Source organism: Euleptes europaea, chromosome 5 (genome assembly GCF_029931775.1).
Source record: "Euleptes europaea isolate rEulEur1 chromosome 5, rEulEur1.hap1, whole genome shotgun sequence".
NCBI lineage: Eukaryota > Metazoa > Chordata > Lepidosauria > Squamata > Sphaerodactylidae > Euleptes > Euleptes europaea.
In genome coordinates, this window is record NC_079316.1 from 82,213,854 (window position 1) to 82,238,736 (window position 24,883).

Genomic DNA, 24,883 nt, shown 5'->3' on the forward strand with positions numbered 1-24,883 from the left:
CAGTTTTGCATAGTTGGTATGGGTATTCAGTCACTAAATGAGATTGTCTTAAGTTGTGATGTTGTATGTTATTAGTATTTTGAAGTCACAGCTGCATATTTCTTTAAGTATGCCTCCAGAAGCAGCTGTTTCTGCACTAGTCTCATGCCTGGATGCCATGCTCAGTTGGCTGAGGAAGAACAAGCTGAAACTATATCTAGGTTCGATGGAGGTGATGCTTGTTGGTAAGACTGATGTTCTGCAGGGAATCACACTGACTCCCTCTTATTTAACAGTGTTCTGGGAAGAATCCAAAGGTTTTCCCTCCCAATTGTTCAAAGCTCATAGAGGAGACACAGTATAGTCTTCAAGTTAGGGCTTGTGAGACCTGGCCTCAAGTGTCTGCAATTCCATGAAGCTCAGTAGGTGGTTACGGGCTGTCACTGTTTCTCAGCCTAATCTTAACTCCCAGTGTTGTTGTGAGGGTAAAATGATGAAAGTAGTCAATTACCCTGAGCTTCTTGGAGAAAGTGTGCAATAAAAAACCTCAGATTCCCCCAGGTTGGCCTGATCGTGTCAGATCTCAGAAATTAACCAGGATCAGCCGGTGCTAGTATTTGGATGGGTGACCTCCAAGGAATACCAGGGGCATGACGCGGAGACCTCTGAACGCCTCTTGCTTTGAAAACCCTATGGGGTCATCATAAGTCAGCTGTGACTTGATGGCAAAAACAAAGTTCCTGTAAGCCTTATTTTATTTATATATTGTTTTTTCCCCCATTATGGAAACTCAGGGTGGCTTTCATAGAGTTCCCAGAGTGTCTCCTTTCCAGACAATGACTAGCCCCATACCTGCTTAGCATGAGTAAGTTTACTGGATTGAGTGTCCTTCAACCTGTCACTGAAGCTCCATGGAAGCTGAGTGTATTCATTTACTTTCATAATTGCTGTGAGGTTTTGGAATATTTGTGCCAGTCAAAAGGTTCAGCATGAGACAGCTACTATAGCTAATTGATATTTTGAAGATCTAATCATACTCAGAATCTACTGCTGAGACTGAGCATAAATTCTCAGTGTCCTGGAATGAACCACACCTGCTTCAAGATCCTTATTCCCGCTCTGGGCACCTGTGGCCACATTGTGGCTATTTTCAGAACAGGAAATGGTGGCTGACCAGTCCAGCAGCAACCTCTGCAGAACCTTTGACAGATTTTTCCATTTGTCCAAAGTCTGTGTCTGCTGCCCTTTAGAGAGCCAGCGTGGTGTAGTGGATAAAGAGCGGTGGACTCTAATCTGGAGAACTGGGTTCGATTCCCCACTCCTCCACATGAGCAGCGGACTCTAATCTGGTGAACAGGGTTGGTTTCCCCACTCCTGCTCATGAAGCTACCTGGGTGACCATGGGCTAGTCACAGTTCTGTTTGAACTCTCTCAGTCCCACTGACGTCACAAGGTGTCTGTTGTGGGGAGAGGAAGGGAAGGAGATTGTAAGCTGGTTGGAAGTTCCTTAAAGGTAGAGAAAAGCGGGGTATAAAAAAACCCAACTCCTCCTCCTCCTAAAAACTCTTGGTTGAAAATATAGACAACTTTGGTGAATAGCATCTCTTGTTTTTATAAAATAAACGTTATCTTCCTCAGTGTTGTATTAAAAATAATACCTCCAGAAGTAAAAAACAAACAAACACAGCCAGTTCCATGTTGAAAGCATCTGTGAACTGTTAACCACTTATAAACCCTGAAATTGTTCAGATATAACAAACCACAGGCTCCTGCTGCTACATTAATGAGCCTGAGAGGTCCTTGGGCTACTGCTAGGGTTGCCAACTGCCAGGTAGTAGCAGGAGATCTGCTAATACAACTGATCTCCAGCCAATAGAGATCAGATCACCTGGAGAAAAATGGCCGCTTTGGCAATTGAACTCTATGGCATTGAAGTCCCTCCCCTCCTCAAACCCAGCCCTCCTCAGGCTCCACCTCAAAAATCTCCCGCCAGTGGCGAAGAGGGACTTGGCAGCCCTAGCTACTGCACAACCCCTCCACCCAGGGATGGACTGGGAAATTCAAATGGAGTAAGCCAAGCAGAGTGGCTCCTGCAGCATTACAAGCTATGTGGGAGTGCCAACAGTGGGCATTGGCCTCCTTCCTTTTCCTGCAAGCTGGCAGCAGTGCCGAAGGAGGTAATTGGCGAGCTGACACTGATCGTCGTTGCCATCGAAGGGCCCAAGCCAAGCAGCCCCTGAGGCACTGGCAGAGTTGCTAGGGCTTGGCTCTGCTTGCTTCTGGCTGTTAGCGGCTCACCAGGAAATTTTGTTGTCAGTTCAATGGCCAGCTCGGCCCTGCCTCCCCCTCTCCCTACACATGACCAGCTGATTAAATATTTCTGCTTTCATAGCAAACCATAGTTTTCAGTTCCATTCAAACTATGGTTTAATCTCTAGTATTCGCCCAGGAGAATGTCAAAGTGTTAAACTGCTGACAGATATGGGTAGTTTTTAGCTGGTATTTATTAGGACTATCCTGTGTTTATCAAGATCATTTGTATATACATTTTATTTTTTCTGTAACTAATATTTCCTTTATATACCTACTGGTCATGGACTGTAATAATAAAGAACTAACTAACTATGGTTTGTTTCATCCGCAAAAGGATCCCAGTGATGTCATCCTGGTTTGGAATCCTGCTTTTCAGGCAAACCACAAACTATAATTGACAATCTGGAAGGAAACTGCAAGTTATGGGTTGCCACAAACCCTGAAACAGCTAATGATCTTGCTGTGTACAAGAAAAGGATACATGAGCTTGGAGATCCCCCTTATGCATGTAGTGGCAAGCCATGGTTTGATGTTAGGTCTGAACCATGCCCATAACTGTGAAGGTGAACTCTGGCCAACCCCTAATCAGGTGACATATGGTAATAAAGAATGCTCATTTCCCTTCCAGTGTTCTAAATTTTAGAAAATCCAGGCTAACCTAGACAGATTCACACTGTGTTATTTGGCTTGAGAACAAGTTGTAATACAAACAATTGATTTTAGCGGAGTCTCTGTTTCCAGACAGCAGTAACTATTTTAAAATTAAACATGCCAGGGGTTGTTTTAACAGTAATCAACTTTTTTTTTGGGGGGGGGGAATGCCTGTAATATTTATCATACATTGTGGAGGACAAAAATTGTTAAGTTGTTCCATGGAAAAAGAGTTACCGGTATCAACAAACAGAAGGAGTCAGAAGGTACATTTTTCACCAAAAAAGAATATATTTTAAGAAAGAAGATTCCCCAGCTAGATAGGATTGCTAATTTATTTAGTACATTTGTATATACGATATCCTTCATCCAAGGAGTTTGAGGTGGCATACATGTGGTGCTCCTAATCCCAACTCTACCTTCCATTTTAGAAATTTGGATGTAGCAAGAGTGTATGTTTTGCTGATGCTTCCGATGAAGGATTGCTGCCTTTTATTGGATGGATCTATCACACTGTACATTTATATCCTGCCTTTCCCCGGCTCAAGGTGGTTTTTAATACATAATTAAAACATCAAATAACAGTAAAACCTGGAAGAAGGCACTCTTCGCCATCCCATCAATTTGCTTTTCAAACAGCAAGGGTGTTAGCACCCCAGACTCTTAATCTGCTCTGCAAATACCAACTCCACTCCATCCACCATCAGTGGATCCAACCTATCCAAGCACTACCTCTCCTGACGCAGGTTACTTCTGCCTCATCTGGATTTAGCTTCAGCTTTTTCTGTCTTTTGTCTTTAGCCACTTAACCAGAGCCTCAAAACACTGTTTTAAAGCCAGGGCGGATGTCTCCAGGTGAATAAAGAGCTGGGTGTCATTTGCATATTGGATGACATCCAACCTCAAAGCTATGAACAATTGCATTCAGTGGCATCATATTAATATTAAAGGGCGTAAGTGACAGAATGAAACCCTGAGGCACCCCATTGGTTCATCCTGTTGCTTGTGCTTCCCCAGTGGAAATTCTCTGAATCCAATCAGACAAAAAGACCAGTACCACCAAAGAGCTACTCCTAACGGCAACGCCATAATTCCAGCCATTGAACAAGGACAGAGTAATCAAATGTATAAAAGGCGATTGAAATATCTAACAGTATCAGCAGATATAACTGACCCCTAGGGTTGCCAGGTCCAGGTTGAAAAATACCTAGATATTTTGAGGGTGGAGGGTGAGGAGGGGAGGGATTTCAATGGGATATAATGCCATAGAGTCCACCTTCCAAAGAGGCCATTTTCTCCAGGTGAACTGATCTCTGTTACCTGGAGATCAGTTGTAATAGCGGGAGATCTCCAGCCACCATCTGGAGGTTGGCAACCCTACTGACCCCTGACCAGTTATCAATAGACATTTCTACCAGTGCAACCAGCATATCATGGTTCCAAAACTTATAGGTCAAGGGCAGATATGGGTTGCTACTGGTTTCATAATAAATATAATTCCCTCAGGCAAGGCCCATTGGGGGTTAATTTAAAAGATGAAGGGAATGCAGACTGAGAATGCTGTCACACTGCCTCTGACATTTAAGTAGTAAACCTCTGAAACCAATGCTATGAGGCAACACTCGGGAAGGGCCTTGGCCTCTAATCCCTGTTTGCTCGCCCTTCCGAGCAACTGGTTGGCCATTGTGTGAAACAGGATGCTGGACTATATGGACCACTGATCTGATCCAACAGGGAGCTTCTTAGGTTGTTATGTTCTTATTCAGACCCTTAGGTGACAAACTGGGTCTGTGTACTGAGAACTGGCAATCCTTGTTGGCTGAATTTTAGCTTGAGAATGTGAGATCATAAGGGTCATCAAGACAGTTTGATTTGGAGGGCTGGTTCACAGTTGGATGTACATATCTTGATTACTTTCCACTTTAAGTCACAGCTGAATGTATGAATTGACTCTGCTGGAAAGCATTTTTTCTCATTGTATTCATGGTATTTATTATGCACACTTCATGGCGTTCAGAGCAGCATGCATAGGTTATCTCAGTTTATTTTCACAACATGGGATCGCAGTTTGCCCATGGCTACCCAGGCAGCTTCATGCAGTCTCTCAATATTACACTCTTCAAGTGATGAACATCTGACCTCTCTCTAATCCACTGATAAATAGTCTGGATTTCAGAGTAGTTTACCACCAGTTCACTCTTTCCATCCCAGTTCCATTTGACTTTATTGATGCAAATATGAGAAAATTAGCTTTATTTGAATCCTTTTGAAATTCTTTTGGGCTACACCAGAACTGGGGAGTGGGGGAGGTACCAGGTACAAGCTGGTACCTCTCCCACCCCCACAGCTTGAAGGCCCTTGATGTTGTTTTTTCTAACCAAGAGGCAGTTTTCACTCCTTGCTTTTCACTCCTTGCTTCTGACTCCTCAGAAGCTTGAAGGCCAGGAGAACTCCCCCGAGCAGCGGTCAATTGGTTACAAGGAAAGAGCAGCTGCCGGAAGGGGAAATTGGCAGTCTCTCTGTCTGCACATGGGTCTCCTTAGTACCTGTGCTCAATAGGATTGCCAGCTCCTTATTGGGAAATACCTGGAGATTTGGGGGGTGGAGCCTGAAGAGGGCAGGGTTTGGGAAGGGGAGCGACAACAATTGAGTATAATGCTATAGAGTCCACCTTTCAAAGCAGCCATTTTCTCTAAGCCATTTTCTCTGTCACCTGGAGATCAGTTGTAATAGCAAGAAATCTCCAGCCACCATCCAGAGGTTGGCAACCCTAGTGCTCAAGCCTCTTTGAATCCCCCACCCCAAGTTCTTTTGCTTTAAGTCTAGTTTATCCCAGTCCCATTTCATTCAGTTATTTTGCATCATATTTTTATAATTACATTTTTATTGGATATTAGATTCAAGATGCAGGGTTTTCCCCCCCTCCCCCTTTCATGGTGACTGCATCTTGGAAAGAATGGTTGCAACCCTGTATCATTTACTTGGTATGGGTTTTTAAAAAAAATTCCTTGTAATAAGAATATACTGCAGTAATTGGCACTTAGAAAATATCATGCTTTTAAGCAGCGTACACATTGTAATGGAAAAACATCCCATCCAAAAGTATAATTATCTTTAATTATTTTTTTTACTAATAAGTTTAAAAGCTTTTTGAAATTCCACATAGTAACTATGGTTGTAAATCTAATTTGTACAGATGAGTTAATTTGAGTTAGAGTTAATTTCCCTTTTATTTTATTTTTTGCAGTTTTGCTCAGAATGTTCTTTTTGTTACATTTTACTTGAAATACAGTTTACAGCGGAATGACAGTATCATATAGATACAGTGAACATAAGAAAAGCCCTGCTGGATCAGACCAAGGCCCATCAAGTCCATCAGTCTGTTCTCACAGTGGTCAATCAAATGCCTCTAGGAAGCCCACAAACAGCACAACTGCAGCAGCACCATCCTGCCTGTATATTCGGCGTGCTCCTCTGATCCTGGAGAGAATAGGTATGCATCATGACTAGTATAGTCTTCAACAACTCAACAATCTTTTTTATTGGCATAAAATCGAAACATGGGGTGTCTACATAGTAACATAGAATTATTGCAGCTGAGCATTTCTGACAAGGATAAAGCATAACAAATAAAAGGATGGCGGAATTAATAAAAGCCCTGTACTTAACTTGCTGACGAACGTCAATAGCAAGTCTCAGAAATTGTGCTGCTTTCTCCAGTATAGCAGGAGAGTGATTATTCAGCAAGAAAAGAGCATTAAGACAATCAGGAAAGTGACTTTTTTTGTCAAAATAGGGACTAATAATTTGCTGCAAATTTCTGCATAAAATCTGCAGCGGCACTAGTATAGGCATAGAATAGGTATGCATCCCAACTAGTATAGTCATAGAATAGGTATGCATCATGACTAGTATAGGTATGTACCAGTGCCATCATAAACAAGAGTGACACCCTTCTAAAGCCATTGAAGTCAGTGGGCTTTAAAAGATGTAGCTCTGCTTAGGATGGCACCGATAAAGCCATGATTTTCAGCCCTGTAGGGGATGAGGATCAGCCCACCCCCAACCTCAGTCTTTCCAGGGTGATGATGATTGCTACCCACCCCACATTCGGATGTGGTTTTCTGTAGTTTCTGTTACATGGATATTTGGGACTTAACATAATACTGGCGTAGCAATTTCTGTATGTTCTTTTAAAGGCTTTATTTGCAAAGCAGGCATTTAATGAATGCTGACTGCATTGCACAGAAGTGTGAATTCAGAGATAATGCAGAATATACCTGTGATCTTGGCTTGGACCCAATGACTAGGGTTGCCAGGTGGGTGGTTTCAGCGGGCAATTGCCTGCCAATCCACCTGGCTGCTCCGGTGCGTCGATTGCCTGCACGTGTGGCTACGATGATGTCAATTCCAGGTTCACCCCCAGAAGCGCTGCATCGCCACGGGCACTTTAGCAATCAACCTTCCCCCCAAAAAACACCAGCATTTTGGGGGTTTGAGTGCTAAAGTAGATGCGGCAATGCAGCGCTTCCGGGGGTGAACCCGGAAGTGACATGATTGCGTAGCACGCAAGTGCGATCACCCCGCCCCACCCCCCAAAAAACCTCTTGCCGATGGAGAGGGGGGACTTGGCAACCCTACCAATGACCCATCAGTAGAAGGTGTACGGATATTTCTGGCATTACTCTCCCCCCTAGAAGTCCCTGTTGATCCCAAGGTCATGGGACCCAATTGGACTATTAGCCACAAAGATCCGTGCACTGCAATGAGAAGGGGAAATGTGAAATAGTTCTCCTCCCTACCTCTTGCATCAGTGGAGCTGGTGCTCGTGGAAGAAGGAGGCCCCCTTTCCCCTCCTGATTGCATCCAAACCATAGATGTTCACTCCTGACATGCGCACATTAAAAAAGTTGGGAAGATCTGATCACAGATCTCACCTTCTCTGACCTCCTACTGGGATTTATTGCAGGTGCAAAGATGCACAGCGGCCCAGTTCATACTTTACTAGGAAACTGATACAGCTAGGTTTGCCAACCTCCAGGTAGTAGCTGGAGATCTCCTGCTATTACAACTGATCTCCAGCCGATAGAGATCAGTTCCCCTGGAGAAAATGGCCGCTTTGGCCATTGGGCTCTATGGCATTGAAGTCCCTCCCCTCTCCAAACCCCGCCCTCCTCAGGCTCTGACCCAAAAACCTCCTGTCGGTGACGAAGAGGGACCCTAGATACAGTGTGGCTGCTCCCCATACCACTTTGGTAATGTTTGAAGAGAAGCAATCATGTGGGCAGACTGATTAATATGGTTCTTGCCCACTGAGACTTCCCAGGGTAATCCTCAACATTCTAGAAATGCAGAGGTTGCGCTGTTTATTGTGAGGCTGATGTGCAGAATAACCCACACAGCCTTTATGCAGCTATTTTGTACGGCCTTCTGCTGTGCAGATTTCTGTGAAGCTGTGCTTCAATGGATAGTTCTCAGATTACAGGCTGAGTTCATGACTACATGGTTTAACCTGCTCTAAGGGAAGAGCAAAGGCAAGTAATGAATGAAGCAGCGCATGTTTAAAATGTCCAGGCCCCATGCCCAGCCTTACCCTGCTCTCAGCAGCGCGTCCCCAAATCCCCTCCTCTCCGGCACCTTTGGAAGCCTCTTGGGCGACAAGCAGATCAGCGGAGACCCAGCGAGAAATGACAGCTCCCACTGTTCCCGGTTACCACCATCCCTGAGATGGTTTTGTATGTTTGTGCATGATTTATTGTATTTGTGTGTGGTTCATTTTGTGTATTTATGAGTGCTTATTATATTAGACACAGTAGCATATAAACATTCTTTGCACTTATATGTGTTTTTCGCTCCTGTACTGATTTCCTAATCCCCCGATACCAGTACAGAGGTGTCTTTTTTCTCCCCCAGTACCTGGAGGTTGGCAACTCTTAATGTTGCTTAAGAAAGGACAGGGAGCTAGAACAGCTTCCAATGATGGTAATTTCTTTTCCCAAAGAGGTGAAAGTGACAGGTATCAATTTATAGTTCATGTGCTACTTGTGGTGTAAGGAATGTTCACTAAACAAAAAAAATTACCAGCCGCAATAATGCTGGTAAGAACATGCCCTAGAATCAGCTGTGGTGGCCTTATTATTTTTCAGGAGAAATGTGTATTGGGGGGTTACCGCATTATGTATTCCCAGCAATGTATTAAGAGTTTGAAAATGTTATAAAAACCATTGCTTTAAAAGGGTTTTTGGATGCCACAACTAAAAAATGGTTGGAAGACGTCTTCACAGCTAAAGGGGCCAAACAAAGTGCGAACGGTATTTTTTATAACAGTTTCAAACTCTTAATACATCGGTGGGAATACACAGAAAGTGCGAACAGTATTTTTTATAACATTTTCAAACTCTTAATACATCGCTGGGAATACAAGTGCGGTAACCCCCATAGAAAGTGCGAACAGTATTTTTTATAACATTTTCAAACTCTTAATGCATCGCTGGGAATACATGATGCGGTAACCCCCTTGGTCTTGTAATCAATACGACTATAATTCAGCAAGGGAAAAAAAAAGAACTGCGTATATATTTCACAATAAATCTTAATGTGCTGAAGCAGTCTGCTAAATAAAGGCAGCTGTTTAAACAGCCCAACACTGTAGGCATGTGTAATTTGTAATGTGGGATGTTTCTCTTGGCAACCATCTCTGTATCTGACATGGGGTACAATCCATCCAGTTCTCCCGCTGAATGTCACAAAGCAATTTTATGTTGTCTCTTTTTTTACCTCGGGGGAAACCATTCTGTATAATTTGTAGTGAAGGGTAAAGGAAAGATGACTGCAATGTATGTGGAGCTATAAGAATTGGTGCAATAAGGAGTGACAGAAAGAAGCAGACGAGAGAAAGGAGAACTCTGAGGCAGAGATGAAGATGTGTGGGGACAGAACATCTGTGGTGCTTTGGGAGTTGAAATTAAAAATGGTATCAGAACACCATGTGCGAGGAAATAAAGGGCAATGGGAAAACCTGCTGTGAACCTGCCTTCATGGCCAGCTGGAGATTATAAATTGCTTTGGAATGAAAACGGAATAAAACAGGTTCTCTGAAATGGCAGGTCTAAAAGACAGAAATATAAAGCAAGGTAAAAGAAGGAAGATCAAAAGAAACCCATGAGCATTGAGAGAGTGATGCACTTTCCTGTGAGTAAGTCTTGTTGAATAACACAGGACTCACTTCTGAGTTGGCCTGTTTATCATTGTTCCCTGAAATGAGGAGAATGAATGAGAAATAAAAGAATGAAAAAAAGCGATAATGAATACACCCAAGGCATTTATATAGCCTTTTTAGAGGTGGTTACATAAACATAATTGGGGCTCATTATCTATAGTTACAAGCATCCCCTTTTAACCTGACATAGAAATGTTGTGAGTAGCATTGCCAACCTCCAGGTGGTGGCTGGAGATCTTCTATTACGTCTGATCTCCAGCTGATAGAGATCAGTTCACCTGGAGAAAACGGCCACTTTGGCCATTGGACTCTATGGCATTGAAGTCCCTCCCTTCTCCAAACCCTGCCCTCCTCAGGCTCCGCCCTCAAACTCTCCAGGTATTTCCCAACCCTAAGCTGGCAACCCTAGTTGTGAGCCTAAAATGGAGAAAGTCCAAATGATGTACACCACCCTGAGCGCCTTGTAGAAAGATAATAACATCGAAACTTTTGCTAGAGAAAGAAAATAGTTGCAATGTAAACAAGAAACCTCTAGGCCAGGGGGTGAGGGCCACAACTAACAACATGCAAATCTGAACTCACCCCCTAGAGGTTTCTTGTATACTTTACAACATTCTCCCCCCATTAAGTTTTACCTAAACTCCCCAACCTGACATCTGGATGGCCCAAGCTAGCCTGATCTCGTCAGATCTCAGAAGCTAAGCAGGGTCAGCCCTGGTTAGTATTTAGATGGGAGACCACCAAGGAAAACCAGGGTTGCTGTGCAGAGGAAGGCACTGGCAAACCACCTCTGTTAGTCTCTTGCCATGAAAACCCCATAAAGGGTCGCCATAAGTCGGCTGTGACTTGACGGCACTTTACACACACAAACTCCCCGAACCAGAATATAATAACAATAATAGTAATGGGCAAAACATGAAGAGCTTTATACAACATAATCTTTCAAATGAGTTGGTGTAAATCTCTGCCGTGTAAAACTCCACAGGTGGTGGTGTTTTCAGTATATCTGTAATAGTGGGAGGCATGGGATGATCAGAGTCCCCCTCGTTGGGAACAACAGGAGACACTGTTTCTTCCAACCTCTCACTGTTAGTGACCTTGCTCCCAGGTAGATGTTATAGTTGGTCTGTCTAAGTCTGCAAGAGACCCCAGACAGTGAGGGCCGATGGCTTGCTCCTGGGATGCTATGCTAGGTGCAGTTGGAGACAAGGCAACACGCCTTCTCATTTGGTCCACATGTCTCCGCACAATCCCTCCATCTTGTAAGGTGACAGAATAAGACACAGGGCCTGTGACGGTTCTCACAGTAGCAGGTATCCACAAAGGACCTGAGCCAAAGTTTTTAACATAGACTGCATCTCCAAGCATTAAAAAAACGTCGTTTTGCTTGTCTGTCGTTTCAAATTAGGACCCTTCATTTTTCTCCTGGAACCCACCAGCACCTTTCCAGGCACCTGCCGAGTGTTTTTAGAAAGAGGGTGGGGTTAGGTAGCTCTTTTGCCCAGCAAGGCTTCTGCTTGGCCATTGGATATTTGCTTGGCTGTGCAGATTTTTTTTTTTAAACGTTGCTTAGGGAGAAGATGCCGCCACAGCTCGAGGATCTTTATTGTGTGACTGAAAGTAAGCTGCGACAGCCATAAAATGGCCCCACCTCCTGCAGCACCCATTATGTGGCTGTGGTCACCACACTGTCCCAGAGTTCCAGAGGTGTTCCACAGGTACATGAAGGTTGAAGACATAGAGCTGTTGTGAGTAGTGTTGGCAACCTCCAGATAGTAGCAGGAGATCTCCTGCTATTACAACTGATCTCCAGCCGAAAGAGATTGTTCGACTGGAGAAAATGGTAGCTTTGGCAATTGGACTCTATGGCATTGAAGTCCCTCCCCTCCCCAAACCCTGTCCTCCTCAGGCTCCGCCCCAAAAAATCTCCAGGTATTTCTCAATCCGGATCTGGCAACCCTACTCATAAAGTCTCCCTTCAGGTGGTCGTAAGGCAGAGGGGTGAGACCTAGTACTTGATATGTCTTGTCATAATTTTTGAGGGCAATTTATTCGTAAGGTAATATATTAAAGAGCCCATTTTCCACTGTATGTGGCTGATAAATATATGTACTTGCTTGCAGAGTAGACAGTTCAATGGAAATCACTGTGTTAAAGAAGTATCGTAATTTTCAAGGTTAATAGTACATGTATATTGAGGTGAATCATGTCGAGGTCACTTGATTGGTGTCTGTTTGATCTTTGCAAAACATCATCTATAACCAAAATAGATACATTGCAGGAGACAACTGGATACATTTTATGTAGATCAATGTATTTTAATCTCAAATGACATATTTGTGGGACCAGTACAGTTTTGCACTTATGACTTTCTTAAAGGCTAATGCATTTTAATTAGGTCAGTGTGTTTGCTCCTGTGATTTTTAATTTTACTTTATGTTTGAATGCATTAAGTGCCTCTGCTAGGCACTTCAGAAACATATACTGGGGACAAGGTTGACCTTAACTGGGACTAAATGTAACTCTCAAGCACAATTCACTGCTCATGTGAAAGTATTTATAGCTAAAGGATCTTGGTGCCAAGAAAGAGCTAGATATAATGACCGTTAACAATAAATCCCATTTTCCTTTATTACTTTTTGTGGGAAGGGGAATTTGGGATGATGAGTCTTAAGGTAGATGTCACGGCACAAGTGTGATGACACTAGAACTGTATCTTCAAACATGATCACTGCCAAAAATTGACAGGGGCTGATTGGGAAGGGGAAAATGGCCCTGGAGTAAGGCAAGTTGAGTGACCCAAAGAGAGCCATCATGGTGTAGTGGTTAAGAGTGGTGGTTTGGAGCAGTGGACTCTAATCTGGAGAACCGGGTTTCATTCCCCACTCTTCCACATGAGTGGCAGACTCTAATCTGGAGAACCGGGTTGTTTTCCCCACTCCTCCAACATGAAGCCAGCTGGATGACCTTGGGCTAGTCACAGCTCTCTTAGAGCTCTCTCAGCCTCACCTACCTCACAAGGTGTCTGTTGTGGGGAGAGGAAGGGAAGAAGATTGTGAGCCGGTTTGATTCTCCTTAAAAGTTAGCGAAAATCATTATATAAAAACCAACTTTTCTTCTTCTTTAAATTGTGGAACTCCCTGCCCCAGGATGTGGTGATGGCTGCCAACTTGGACGGCTTTAAGAGGAGAGTGGACATGTTCATGGAGGAGAGGGGTATTCATGGCTGCTAGTAAAAATGGATACTAGTCGTGATGCATACCTATTCTCTCCAGGATCAGAGGAGCATGCCTATTGTATTAGGTGCTGTGGAACACAGGCAGGATTATGTTGCTGCAGTTGTCTTGTTTGTGGGCTTCCTAGAGGCACCTGGTTGGCCACTGTGTGAACAGACTGCTGGACTTGATGGACCTTGATCTGATCCAGCATGACTTTTCTTATGTTCTTATGTCCTTCTTCTTTTTCATGTTGTATCTGCTACACTGACCACTGATTTTCTGGGAACAAAGACAATGGGAGTGTGTGTCGTTAGGATGGGCAAATTGTCCCTTGGCCCCTTGGTGAGAGCTTAGCATCCATCACCATAAAGTAATAAAGCTGCCATTTTCCAGTTTACTGTGGTGCAAAATTTGCAATGTGAGGGGAAAGAAAACCCACAGTTATTTCACACCAAACCCACAGTTATTTCACACCAGGGACGGGCCTTGGCATCTACCCCATCCCACCTACTGCTAACGCCAGTACTGGGTGTCAGCCGTAGGCAATGCCTCGCCCATTGCTTTCCCCCTGCAAACCGTCATCTGTGCTGGAGGAGGCAATCGATGAGCTGGCAATCACTACCACTGAAGAGTCTGAATGAAATGCCCCCTTAAGAACTGGCAGAGCTGCTGGGGTTTGACGCTGCTTCCACCTGGCCACCAATGGCCTAGCCCACCAGAAAAAAATTCCCCATAAGTTAAATGCCCAGTCCGCCCCTGACCACGTGTAAAATGGAGGGAGGCCTGCAAGCAGTGGCGGACCTACATTTTGGGGGCCCTGAAGCTTGAACTGTGATGCAACCAGCAACAATAGGGCAACATCAACCAAGGTCCAAAGGGCCTTGTTGCCCTTGCAAGGACCTTGAGGCCCAAACGGTGGAGAACAGGGTGGTGGGGTGGAGTCCTTGAAAATGGGCCATGCAGTGACAAAACTATAGAACTATTAAGCCCTGCACCAATGAAGGATTCGAGGATCCAGCTGCCAAAATGTAGGCTACAAATAGATTCTGGTGAGCCCAGAGAGCCCTTACAGCTGGGGGTTCGGGCGCTGCAAGCCCCCGAGAAAATTTTGAAATTTGACCAATTACAGGGACTATATGAGGCCATATAAAATGGGTATTAGAGCATATTCTAAAGTCAATATTAAGTACTTCAACCCATTGGCTTATGATTCTATCACTAAAAATCTCCATCGATTTTGTTGAGAAATCCACTCATTTAAAAAAAAAAGTTGCTTCAGGGGGCCCCTCTGCGATTAGGGGCCCTGAAGCTTAAACTTCATTAGTCTCACAGTAGATCCGCCTCTGCCTGCAAGTGGGAAGGAGCACTGAACCCTTCTTCTGTCTGAGGACTTCCCCCTCAGCCACCTCTCCCTGGTCGCTTTTTCCTTCTTCTGCCAGTCTTATTTCCAGTCTCTAAGAGGAGAGCATTGCAGTGGGAAAGCAGCAAGGGGAGGAATAGCTCAGCACCCTCTCCTGCTCACTGCCTTTTGATTGACCCCCCGCCTCCCCCCTTGATTGCTTGAGGAACTGAGCCTGATACCGTCCTGTATAGTTCTACCCTTCCGTTGCTGACACATGTTCTTCAAGGGAATGTCAGCATGACGAAGGTCATTTGCTGTCAGCCTGTTGAGCTGCCTTGGCCTTTCATCGCTTCCATGTGGCTCTCTCTGATGTGGTTGGTTGTTCAACCTTTTTCTTCTCTCCCTCCCGCCCCCGGATGGCCGATACTTCTCTAAAATTGCAACCTTCTCACGTGTTGGACTTTCTTCTCTTGGATTCAAGGAGGTCTCTGCCATCTTAAAGGCAGAGAAGAGAGGAAGCACTCTGCCCACATTGGTAAAAATTGCATGGTACCTACCACTCCTCTCCCTGAAGTTCTCTTCCACATAATGTGCCCCAGAGACGGTATCCTGTGGGAGATGCAGAGAATTGTAGATGTTTCAACCATGGTTCTTTAAAAAAAAAAAAGAAAGAAAGAAACTTGTGGGAAAGAATTTATATAAGCACACTTACCAAATTTAAATAAGCTGGTCTACAAATTAGGCTGAATGTGTACAGAGTCTCCAAGAAACCTTTGGAACTGTGATTCTGTTATAGTTTGTAGATCTTGAACAAATAAATGGTATCATTAATTTTATTCTGCTATTGCCACAAAGACTACGTATTGCATAAAGGGCTTATGTGCTGTTTTGGATCGTGAAAATTTCCACTATGTTAGGCTTCTTTTATTCCTTAAGGGGGGGGGGGAAGCTGTAAACATTTCAACACATTTAATTTATAGATGAGTTTTTTTTTTAAAGCTCTCAATCTTGCAGTGAAATAACAGCAACATATTTTCAAAAGTGATTGTGAACTAATGAAACCATGGAACGGATTTGGAACGGTTCTAAATAGTTCTTGTCCGAAGCATGACTTGATAATAGCAGAAAATACCTTTATTCATTTTAAAAGGATGAAAACATTTAATTTCCTTCCGGATTGATTTTACCACATTAAACACAATGGAGACATTATAAATATCAAAGAGGAATATTTTCAGTTAAGGCGCACTGCAGAACAACTACTGTACTTCGAATAATTTTCTCCAATGGAGATTTCAAAAGTGAAGTGTGATTGTTTTCAAGGAAAGTACAAAGATGTTGAGCAGGATGAACACAAACAGAACCTGAGATAAAAATTGGGCCATTCTTTTCCTGAACCAGAACACCACCTGAATCATTCTGTGTGAGTCTTTAGCTTAAGATTGCCAACCTCCAGGTACTAGCTGGAGATCTCCTGCTATTACAGCTGATCTCCAGCCGATAGAGATCAGTTCACCTAGAGAAGATGGCTGCTTTGGCCATTGGACTCTATGGCATTGACATTCTTCCCTTCCCCAAACCCCGCCCTCCTCAGGCTCTTACCCAAAAACCTCCTGTCGGTGGTGAAGAGGGACCCTAGATATAGTGTGGCTGCTCCCCATGCCACTCTGGTAATGTTCGAAGAGAAGCAATCATGTGGGCAGAGGGACCTGGCAACCCTACTTTAGCTGCTTCTGCACAGAGGTTATGCTGCAGTTTGGCATCCAAACTGTACTTTAAAAATATGGATTATCCACAGGATTTTGTTACCTAATCATCCACTTTCAGGGTTTTCTTCTCTGCCCCAAACCTAGTTTGATATCTTTTTGGAAAGATCATAGTCAAAGGACCTTGCGTATTGTGTGGACAGGATGGTGTGTATTTTTCGAAGTTCCTGCCCATACTGGCACCATTTTCCTTCCTGCTAGGGTTGCCAGGTCCCTCTTTGCCACCGGTGGGAGATTTTGGGGGTGGAGCCTGAGGAGGGCAGGGTTTGGAGATGGGAGGGACTTCAACGCCATAGAGTCCAATTGCCAAAGCGGCACAATTTTCTCCAGGTGAACTGGTCTCTGTCAGTTGGAGATCCGTTGTAATGGCATGAGATCTCCAGCTAGTACCTGGAGGTTGGCAACCCTACTTCCTGCAGCCTCTTCTCCCCCCTCCCCCGTCATTTCTCCCATTCCGCTATAGGGAGTGGGGAGCTCTTTTTGGGAAACAGCAGTTGCTATGTCACTATAGTGCAATAACGATATATTGCCATGATTTGCTAGCTCCGGTAGATTCCTAGGTTTCATTTTTAAAATAGTACCTAGAAACGGACCCCTGACCTGCATGGCCCAGGTTAGCCTGATCTCGCCAAGATCCGTAAAGGTATATTTCCACCACCAGGACACCCAATTGTATTGGGCATTAACAGAGTCCTGGACCCTATCTCTAAATATTTGAAAAGCCATCTGCATACCTGGAGAAAATGGCCACTTTGGCAATTGGACTCTATGGCATTGAAGTCCCTCCCATCTTCAAACCCTGCCCTCCTCAGGCTCTGCCCCCAAAAACCTCCCACCAGTGGTGAAGAGGGACCTGGCAACCCTACGCCATAAGTCAGCTGTGAGTTGACAGCACTTCACACACATACATCTAGAAACGGAAAGGGATTTCTGCCTGCTCCAGTTTCAAATTCGAAGCTTTTAAGGAAGCATAAACTCATCAATAGATCTGGTCATGTCTAATCTGGTTTGGTCCCAAGTTTGTTTGCCTGTCTTTCCCTCACTCATGGTTTTTTTCTGTGCTACTTATTTTGTGGTGCAACTCCCCACATTATCAAAAGGCTGCCGCATGCCTCATGTCTGGGCAAGCAGAACATTTACCTCTATATCCCTCCCCCCCAGTCTGCAGTGCTACCTGGGAATTAAGGTATGCAAGCAAAATATTTGCCCCTGTGCTTAGCTGCTGTGGCTCCAGAGATCAGAATAGCAGTCAAAGTTCTCCCAAGACAGTGACCCAACACCACAATTTGGAGTATATAACAATGATATCTGTTTTGTTGTTGTTGAATTTGTTAATATCCAAATACAAATCTGTAGAACATAGCTTTATATAAGAAAGTCATCAACAGGCTGCATATTGATAGAAAGCTTACTCAATTTATGCATATTCAGGTGGGAATTAGATCTTTAGTAGACTAACACTGGTCTAATACATTGGTTGGAGCATTAGAAGACCTTGAACCAGATTCCTGCTTAAGCATGAGCATCATGGCATCTGAGAAGGGGGCAGGGAAAAAGGCAGAAGAAGAAGGGGGAGATGATCTGGAAACAGCAAGGAGTGGCAAGAGGAGGATATCCTAACCTAGTTGCTCTGAAAAGCATGTGAATCTGACCTGGAAGTCTTTGGTCTTTTGTGCATGGGCTGGATCTTCCTGCTTGGACCTGGGTTCATTGCACATTAAAGTAAACCCGGGTTGGGGGAAAGTGTATGCATTGGCTTGAATGATCAGGGACGAAACTGTGTGCTAATCGAACCATGGATACAGAAAAGTCGTCTCCCAAGCTCAAATCAAGTCTCACCCCTTTAAATGCTGCTCTGTAATTGGCTTACCTTGCAGTGCTCCCCGTAAGAGAAGATTTCCTTTCTCCTCCGAGGCAAGGGCATCTTACTGTTGGGTGTTTTCCCGCTGCTCCCAGGAGGCAGGACCAAAAAACGAACTTCCTGTCTCCTTGGCGGGAAGACCGCCCACCATCCTCAGTTTTTTGTCCTGCCTTGTCCGGAGAGCAGCGACCTGTTTTAGCTCCAGCTCGTTTTAAAATTCAAAACCTCTTTTCCATTCCTGCCGATTCCTGTGTTACTGTGAGTCTTCCTTGTTTGTCTCCCCGTTGGTCTTCTTTGTCCCCCCCCCTTTTTTCGTTCCCCTCTCCCCGCTAGAGCGGGTTAGAGCGGGGTGCAAGGCATCGGCCGGGCAGCCAAGATGGCCGACGCAGCAACGGGGAGGGAGGATGACCTCCTCTCCGTGGAAGATTATCAAGCTAGCGGGCTGGTCCATTCCGCCCAAAACCCCTCCAATGACCGCCCTGGCGGTTCATCGGAGTGGGAGGGAGCCGCGGAGACGCCTTCTGGGGAAGAGGGAGAGCCAGCGCCGCAAAGAAAAAAGGCGCGAAAATCAGCGCCGAAGGTCGCGCCGCTCTCGGGCGCACAACGGAGGAAGAGACGCTCCAACAAACCGAAGACCGGTTCCTCCAGACCCTCAGGCGCTCCAACAGTTAAAAAGACGGCTCCAGTTCAGCCTGCGACCTCGGTGCAGCCTTTGAACTTCACTGGATTACCGGTAGGAGGGCTCCAGGCGGGAGGTGGCATCCCCCCCCTTCGAGCGCTGTGGGTGAGGGGAGAATGTATTCCAATGAAGAGGCTAGCGACTTGGTTAACCTGGCCCTGCAGAGGCAATGGCAGGCCTTCCAAGCCTTCCAAATGAGGCTTTCCCCCCCCTTCCCCTGGGTGGTTCAGCAGACCTCCCCACATTCTTCCTCTTCCTACCCTGTTAGCACAGATAGGGACGAATTGGAACCTGGCCCATCTACTTCTAGGTGGCCCACCAAGGCGGCCAAGAAGGCTTCTGTACAGGCCACAGTTGTTCAGGATGAGGCCCTTTCCTCTGAAGAGGATCAGTCCTCAAACCCAGACGAACGCGAAGACGGGGAATATGACTCAGACGAAGACATCCCGCCTTCAGATGAGCAACAGCCGAGACTGTTTTCTGGGGACGATTTCCAGAATCTTTTAGCTAAGGCCCTACTGGCACTGGACCTCAATGAGGATCAGGAAGCCTTAGAGGAACCTACCCCAAAACGCAAAAGAGGGGTGCAGGAGTGCTTCCCTAGAAAGAAGCCCCAGACTAACACCGTGCCTTTTCCAGAATTTTTTCTGCAGGCAGTCAAAGACGAATGGGACAACCCCACTTCAGGCAAACAAATCCCTGCAGGAGTCAAAAAGAATTACACCCTGGCACCTCATGCCATGTCCCTTCTCAAGGTCCCTCTTGTGGAGGCACCTGTTATTGATTTACAAACCTCTGGTCTAGTTCCCGAGGATGGCGCCGGCTCCATCAGGGATCAATTAGACAGGAAGGCAGAGTCTTTAACCAGGAAGGCTCACGAGGCTGCTGCCATGGCCATCCAAGCGAATGCAATCACTTCTATCTTTGCCAGAGCATCCTATCTCTGGTTAAAGAAACTTATACAGCTGGTTCCTGAGGCGAACCACCGGGTCTCAGCTGGGTTGGAAAGAGTCCTTAAAGCAACCTCCCTGATGGCAGATGCATCCTTAGATGCAATTTCTTTCTCAGCTAGATCTGTCACCTCCGTCAGAAGAGCCCTATGGCTCAGGGCTTGGCCAAGTCTTCATTGATGGCCTACCCCATCCAAGAGGGGAGACTATTCGGAGAAAAATTGGATAAAATCCTAGTGGAAACTAGAGATAAAAGACACGTGATGCCGAAACAACTGAGAAAGGACAATCGCCCATCTGGATATCAGTCCTTTCGTAACCCCAGAGTCCCCTTCAGGTACAGGTCTGAGTCCAGGAAAGGCTCATGGAGCAATCACAACAACCTCCGGCCATTTCGTAAGGGCGGCAGATTCCTTAGACAAGGTCAACAAACCCGTTCGGACAAACCCGACAAGTTCTCCAAGTCAAATTCCCAATGACTCCAGTTCTCTTCCCATTGGGGGAAGGTTGCAGGCGTTCTCAAACAGGTGGGAACTATCAAACCCCGACAATTGGGTAATGCCTATTATCTCCAGGGGCTACCTCTTGGAGTTTACCACCCCTCCTCCGGATCGCTTCATCCTTTCTCCATGGCCAACAAAGAAAAAGAAACAGCTAAGAACGCTTCGGGCCATTCTCCACCTGCAGCAATTGGCAGCCATAGAGCCAGTTCCAGCCCAAGAAAGGTTTCAGGGAGTGTACTCCATCTTTTTCACGGTCCCCAAATCAAATGGGGACTGGAGGGCAATTTTGGACCTGAAATTTGTAAACCGCAGGATCCAAAAGAAGCGTTTCCGAATGGAAACAATGCGTTCCATTGTGGAATCCCTCCTCCCTGGAACCTTCATGACGGCGCTGGACCTCAAAGAAGCCTACCTTCACGTTCCCATCCACCTTATCCACAGACGGTACCTCCGCTTTGCCTATGCCCAGGATCACTACCAGTTCAGGGCACTCCCCTTTGGACTTTCCTCAGGGCCCTGGTCTTCTCCAAGATCCTCGTCACCATCATGGCTTCCCTCCGGCAGGAATCCATTCAAGTCCACCCTTACTTGGACGACATCCTGATATGCGCCCAATCTCGTCACCAGTCCCTACTGGACACCAGGAGAGTAGCCCAGGTTCTACAAGAACACGGATATGTTCTAAACCTAGCAAAGAGCTCATTGGAACCCTCCCAAAAGGTCATCCATCTCGGAGTTCACATAAATTCAATCACAAACGTCCTTTCCCTACCTCAGCCAAGGATCCACAAAATAGTCACCTTAGCCAAGGCCACGATTCTGAACAAAAGATCCAGCTTAAAGACTCTAGCGAAGCTCATGGGTCACATGGTCTCATCCATAAACATCGTACCATGGGCAAGATTCCATCTTCGTCCCCTTCAGTGGATGCTCCGTCCCTTCCAAAGGGATATCACCCGCAAGACACACAAACTCATCCAGGTATCATTCTTCGTAAAGAACAGCCTTCGTTGGTGGACCAACCCATACAATCTATGCAAGGGTCAGCAGTATCTTCACGACGATCCACTGCAGCTCTTCACGGACGCAAGTCTGGAGGGATGGGGAGCTACCCTCAACTCCAAGGTAGCACAGGGGCGCTGGTCTCCGCAGGAGAGGAAGCTCCACATCAACCTCCTGGAGCTTCGGGCGGTGAGGCTGGCATTACTAACGTTTTCAGTCGACCTTCAACACCACCACGTCCTCATACGATCAGACAACATGACCACGAAGGCTTATATCAACAAACAGGGAGGCACCAGGTCATCGAAGCTTCACCAGGAAACTTCACTGATTTTCGAATGGGCACAGTCCAACGTCCTCTCGTTAAGAGCAGAACACATCAGAGGAGTCCTGAATACCAAAGCGGACTGGCTAAGCCGCCAGACAGTAGAGGAGGGCGAGTGGTCACTAAACAGGATGACATTCCAAGCCATCACAGACAGATTCGGTCAACCCACAATAGATCTCTTCGCGTCTGCCACCAACCACCAGACCCCTCGGTTCTTCTCCAGGTACTACCACCCGAGAGCAGAGGGAACAGACGCACTTCTTCTCCCGTGGCCTCAGGGGCTATTATTCGCCTTCCCGCCCATTCCACTTCTTCCCAGAGTTCTACACAAGATCCAGCAGGAGGGAGCCACGGTTCTCTTGGTAGCTCCCTTTTGGCCGCGGAGACCCTGGTTTGCAACCCTCCGCAGACTCTCCATACAAGAACCATGGAAGATACCAGTCACTCCAACTATGCTTCAGCAAGGTCCTTTGAACCACCCAAAGCCCCAGTGGTTCTGCTTGACCGCATGGCTCTTGAGCGCGCAAGACTCCTAGCATGCGGATACTCACATGACGTGGTGACTACCATTCTAGAAGCACGTAAGCCTTCTACACGGCGAATCTACACAGCATCCTGGAAGGCCTTCGTCAGGTGGGGACAGAGAAAGAAAGTCGACCCCCTAAACCCAGGGGTCAATTCAATTTTGGAGTTCCTCCAGGAAGGCATAAGACTGAAATTATCGGCCTCCACCCTCAAACGACAGATTGCAGCCATTTCAACTGTCATTCCTTCAGTAGGGGGCGTCCCTACCTCTCAACATAGGGACATCGCTGCATTCCTAAAAGGCGTCACACACATTCGTCCTCCGACCATCCACCGCTTTCCCACTTGGAAGCTGAACCTTGTCCTGAAAGCACTCACCTCAGCTCCCTTCGAGCCGCTACGTACGATACCTTTACAATTCCTCCGGATGAAGGTCTTGTTTTTAACTGCTATTACTTCGGCTCGCAGAGTTTCGGAGCTCAGAGCCCTTTCAATCCATAAAGGGCTCTGTACCTTCCACAAAGATAAGGTCGTCTTGAGATTGGATCCAGCCTTCCTCCCTAAAGTAAACTCCTCCTTTCATAGATCCCAGGACATTTGTCTACCTTCATTTTGTCCAAAACCGTCCTGCCAGGCGGAAAAGTCGTGGCATACCCTAGATTTGCGCAGAGCTCTTCGAATTTACATCGATAGAACTGAGGAATTCAGGAAATCCGATGCTATGTTCATCAACATTTCCAAGCCCAACAAGGGACTCAGAATGTCTTCCGCCTCCATAAGCTACACTCTGCGCCGATGCATTCTAGAGGCCTACAAGGCCGCTAAGGTCACTCCTCCAGAGGGCATCACCGCTCACTCACTTCGCAGCTCAGCGACCTCAGCAGCCTTCAACAGACAGGCCCCAGTTGAAGAAATCTGTCGTGCAGCTACTTGGTCTACTATCAGCACCTTCATCAAGCACTACAGGATTAACACCTGGTCATCCGCTCAGGCGGCCTTCGGACGCAGGGTCCTGCAGCACGTGCTGGAAGAAAACTGACCCACCCAATCTGGGAGCTCTAGAAGGTCCCAACAGTAAGATGCCCTTGCCTCGGAGGAGAAGGAAGCCTTGGTACCTACCGTGAAGGCTCTTTCTCTTCCGAGGCGAAGGGCATCTGGCCCACCCGGTTAAGGATCTTCATACCTACAGACCAAGACGCATCTTGACCTAATAGGCGAAATATCTGGAAGTTGATGGCGTCCTCTCCTTCAATTACAAGTTTGCCAATACCCTGCGGGTGTCAATCAGTTTCAAGTTACCGCTCGTTATGCGGTCCAGTTCCCAGTTAACCCTCCGGGTTCACCTAGGTTCACTGTTTACTGTTTTTAACTACCCTGTTTCCTACCTTACATGTATACCGTTCACAGTCTTTGTTTAGCACTTCTCTAGGAGCTAGGCAAGCCAGTAACTGAGGATGGTGGGCGGTCTTCCCGCCAAGGAGACAGGAAGTTCGTTTTTTGGTCCTGCCTCCTGGGAGCAGCGGGAAAACACCCAACAGTAAGATGCCCTTCGCCTCGGAAGAGAAAGAGCCTTCACGGTAGGTACCAAGGCTTCCTTCCCCCAAACCCAACTGCCACATAAAAAAGCATTTTAAGAACAAAAAACGGAGCAATCTGAAAGCGGGGCGGGGAATCCAAGCCTCGTTTTAAAAAGGCTTTTCTTTTGCTCAGAAAGAGCTCCGAGGTAGCAGGAAGCACTTGGATCCCTGCCTCTTTACACAGTTTTGTGATTGGCTGTGAGAGAAGCCAATCTTCTGTTTTTCCCTGCATGCTGCTTTGAAGAGGGGGTTGGAAAAGGGTGGGTGTGATGGTGTGGGGAAGCTCAACCCAAGAACGGAGTATGCACGCTCTGTGACTCTGGAATGAGCCAGGATGAACGGTTTAATTCGGGCCAGAAGAGGAATGGGAAAAGCCGGGTTCGTTTTGCGACGAAACAGTGTTGAGCTTCCAAGGAATGAGATATCGTGCATACTGAAAAATTTGATCTTGGCTGAAATGGGGAATAAAGGAGGCTAGAGCGACAATGCAAAAAATACCTCTGTGTGTGAGGAGGTACCACCAGACTTTCTCCAGCCTGCTGGTTCAGCTTAGGGTTGCCACTTATCAGGTTCCAGAGAACGATGTCCTGGTGACGCACCTTGACTCTCACCATTGCTCAGTGGAGTGGCTGGGGGGAAATGGTGATGGGACAGCACCTCCTGTTTCTGAACAAGAGGTGACATTGTGACACTCTAGGAATTTTCAAATTTCTGAGGTGAAAACCCATAGAGATTTGTTGATTCCTAGAGCATCATGACATCATTTCCTGTTCCAACACAAAACATGACATCAGGGCTCTCTAGGAATTTCCAAATCTCCAAGTTTTGCACTAGATATCTGAAAATTGCTAGAGTTTCCTGAAACAGGAAGTGATGTCCAACAGTCTCTGCCCCTTCCGTGCTCCCAGGGATTGTCAGCCAGAGGGCTGGCAACCCTAGCTGCAGCTTGATCCTTTAGCCAGAGTGGGGT

General features: G+C 46.1%; 1 protein-coding gene across 3 annotated transcripts in view; it reads left to right on the forward strand.

Annotated features, from left to right (window-relative positions):
* Positions 1 to 24,883, forward strand: part of HTR7 (5-hydroxytryptamine receptor 7) — a 74,963-nt gene that overhangs the window by 31,840 nt on the left and 18,240 nt on the right. The window lies entirely within an intron of this gene.